Raw genomic sequence first — 4,199 nt, forward strand, 5'->3', positions numbered from 1 at the left:
GTATGTTATATATATTTGTAAGTCCTGGTGTTTTTGTTATGTATTTGTCTGAATATTTTTTTTTATTATACCTAAGGCACCTACTATTATTATTATTATTATTATTATTATTATTATTATTATTATTATTATTATTATTATTATTATTATTATTAATATGATTATTATTATTATTATTATTATTATTATTATTAGTAGTAGTAGTAGTAGTAGTAGTAGTAGTTGTAGTAGTAGTATCATTGTTGGGAAAGGTTTGGACAGCACGAATTCCTATTATCACCCGAAACATCATTTGTATCTTTAACTTAATAATATCCAAATTCTATTCACAAAATTCTGATTAGTCTACAAACTAGTAAACCTGGTAATAAAATTTTTAAATTCCAGTTATCAATAATCTAACAAGAGAATACAAAATAAATTGCAAGTTCAGATTTAGTACAATATTAATATATCAGTTCCAACTATAAAATGAAGAAAACTGAGCTACGTTAAATATACTTCACATATTTTTTATTTTTATTTTATGCACTGATCTATGTTAAATATTTTTGGTAAATAGATTATGTTGCTATGTTGAAGTTACTTTTGAAAATTATATTTTACTGTTGTATGCAAATTTCATCTAAATGTGTTAAATATAACACTATCTTTAAGCGAGTTATCAAATTTATCAAGTATGAAAATATCAGCATTGTTTGAATTATTATACTGACTTCAAATTTCACTTCTGCATAATTTTAATTATTCTGATAGCTTTCAGTATGCAATTTCTTTATGTTTCTTTAGTTCGAAGATTATAAATTATTCAACATCTGAAAACCTTAAATAATATGAAGCATTTTTGTTCTTTCATTTGGTAATTTAAATTATGCTCTCCTCTTTTGTAATCTTTGTTGTTGTCAATGTACTGCTGTGGAAGCATTGTAATTAATAGTTAATTAAATGCAAAACATACTAACAAGGAACGGACACAATACTAGAAACTGAATATGTGCAGAATAAAAATGAACAATCAGATAACAGAAAACACAATCAATTACCAACATCTTCAATGCTAGAAACAACCAAATCTTAATTTTCTCTTCAGATTTTAAATGTTCAATGGAGTATTTAAAATGAATGGAATAAAATACAGAACGGGAAGTAAACCAAATTAATAAAATTTCACTCTAAAGACCGGAATATAAGATTAACCATTTATTATGAATTTTCCTGTACAGACACTTTCCCCCTTTTTTTTTCTCTCTTGTTTTGGTTAAGATGTAATTATTGCTTCTGCAATTTTATAAAATTTCTAGTGAAAATTTATGGGAATTATATATAGCATAATTTTGCAAACATTGAAGTTGTAGTCGTTCACATAAAAACGTAAGTGATGTATCATTTATGTGAGTAAATGGTCAATATTATTATTAAAGAATTTCTTACATTTGCCTTAACACATACGCACACACATATAAAGGTATAAGTATAAATATCCCAACAATCACTCGCAAAAAAGACCAACAGATAATTTATTTTGAATGTCTTCCCTCCGAATTTGTAATATAAGCTTGTAATACTCTAAATTTTATGGCGATTAAGGACATCTACTGTACATATTTCCTTAATGTGCTACGTATCAACATTTTAGAACGTCCCCTGCATAATCTTGTCACAAATATATGACGGGAATATGCTACCTTTAATATTGAGATTGATAGATTTTCTGGAACCCTAAAACCTGTAAGATAATGCCGTGAGGTATTTTCAGATTATACTCAACTAAGTGTACCAAGAGTTTTCCGACTAATATCTTATAGATATTTTCACATATAAAAAACGGACAGAACAATATAATCACCACTGCAATTCTGTCGATAGTAAGGAACACATGATCCCCTCTTTGTGTCTGTTACTTTACTTATTCTCTTCACAGCCGTGGAGATATTTATGAAAGTGCAAAGCTACATTAGACACAGTATCCGGATATATCAAAACTGCCTGCCTGTTCCTTGGTCAAGTGGAATGTCGTGAATGATTTTCAAATTAATCTCGGATTATATCAATTTCTATCCTACTTCGACATGACTAAAAGAATCAGTAATGCCTTTGAATAGGATGAATATGTACAACGCATTTATGTGCCTATAATGTTGATGGAGAAAAGGCTGCCTCTATCATTTGCTGTCCTGATTATACTTCATTCATGGAGTTGTAGCAAACCTACTCCAGATAGTGTGCAATCTCTCTGATTCAGCCTTGTCATATATGTCATAGAAACATTTCATAATTTGGTAATCCCTAATACTCTTTAGATGCCTAACGGTAAGCAAATATCGAACGCATAGTTGCAGTATCTACACCCACAGTGATAGAGACTAAATGGAGAGAAAAGCCCTCGTCAAAAATTGAACTCATGTGTTTCAGTATGGTAATCGCTAGAGATACCACAGGCTCAAAGAACGAATCGAATTTGTATGCCACTGCTTTTAGGGTAAACTAGACGGTAGATTTTTGTTTACATGAAAGGATGCTCCTGACGAATGTTGTTCATCTCTTCTACGAAAAGAGTACAGGCTGTAGTCTCTCCGGATGTGCATGGTGGAAGGTATCACGCTGACGAAGTAATAAATGACAAAATCATTGTTGGCATTGCTCTACTCTTGTCACGAACAAGCTTTACGAACCAACTGATTAGTGTAGCATTAATAAGGCTGCATTCTCAACTTCATGTAGGTTATTTGAAACATCACCCGAAGCAGTTAGGCATAGTGGATGCTGAAAGCAGGCCCCAAAATAGTACAGAAAACACAGTGACAAAATGGAAGTGCGAATATACTAGGGGTTGTACAGGGAGTATCGACTAGAATGTTCCAAAAAGTGGAATGGGCATTTTCCCAGAAGCATAAAATGATTATATGAATCTCTTTTGTGATATGTCAATATGCATAGACCAAAGCTGCAACATATCCTACACGATATCCCTCTTCTATTGAACGAGTCCCGAGAATGGATCTTCATCGTCGTAGTTCTGGCTGCAGACCAGGATATTGTTTAGTTAGCGAACGAGAAATTAGGTAAGTACCAGATCTCACTTTGGAAGTGAAGCACATTCATAGAGCATCAGAAGTGATTGTGTTATTGATTTTGTTCAGAGCACTAGGGACCGTCTCAAATAAAACAATATTCGGCATGAAAAGCTGCAAAACTTTGTAGTAGTAGTAGTAGTAGTAGTAGTAGTAGTAGTAGTAGTAGTAGTAGTAGTAGTAGAAGTTGCAGCAGCAGCAGTAGTAGTAGTAGTAGTAGTAGTAGATGTTGCAGCAGCAGCAGGAGTAGCAGCAGTAGTAGTAGTAGTAGTAGTATAAGTTGCAGCAGCACCAACAGCAGCAGCAGCAGTAGTAGTAGTAGTAGTAGCAGCAGCAGCAGCAATAGTAGTGGTAGTAGTAGTAGTAGTAGCAGTAGCAGTAGTAGTAGTAGTAGTAGTAGTAGTAGTAGTAGCTGTAGTAGCAGCGATAACTGAGCCTTTTGATGAAATGTGTGCAATCTGAGCACAATGTTCCATGTGATCGTCTCTCACCCATCCCCATGCAAATGTCTGTGCACAGAGAGCAAGGTAGAAAGGATGATTATCGTTGCTGTTATTTTTGTTGTTTCGTCGTTTAATATGAATTAATAAATTTAAGCGTGTGTTTATATGTTGGGGAATAGAATAATCGAATAATCAGCTGAGATAATTGAGAGCACCTAAACTTAGACAGATGTGAACGCGTGAAATAGCGAAGAAAAAGGAAAACATGTAGAAGTATCAGTAGAAGAGGAACGATAACAATAAGCAGAGCTGGAAGAGCAGAATCATGAACAATAGTAACAACATCAAAACGATTAAGAAGAAGAATAGATATAAATGGAATAAGGAGAGGAATAAATAAGAATGACTTAATGATAAGGTGGAGGAGGATGTCTATGAGGACGCCGATAATGACAATGACAACTATGATGCGTCTGACGAGAAAGAAGATGATGATGACGACGGCGAGGAAAGAGTATAGAACGAAGAGAAGAAGGAAAAGGTGATAAAGAAAAATGCGACGTCGATGGAGAGGGAAAGGAAACAAAAATGTCAGAAAAACATAGAGAGGATATAGGAAAATGTAGACAATGATGAATGACGAGGAGGAAGAGATGACGGAGAAATATATATATATATATATATA

Source organism: Octopus bimaculoides, chromosome 19, assembly GCF_001194135.2.
Source record: "Octopus bimaculoides isolate UCB-OBI-ISO-001 chromosome 19, ASM119413v2, whole genome shotgun sequence".
Taxonomy (NCBI): Eukaryota; Metazoa; Mollusca; class Cephalopoda; order Octopoda; family Octopodidae; genus Octopus; species Octopus bimaculoides.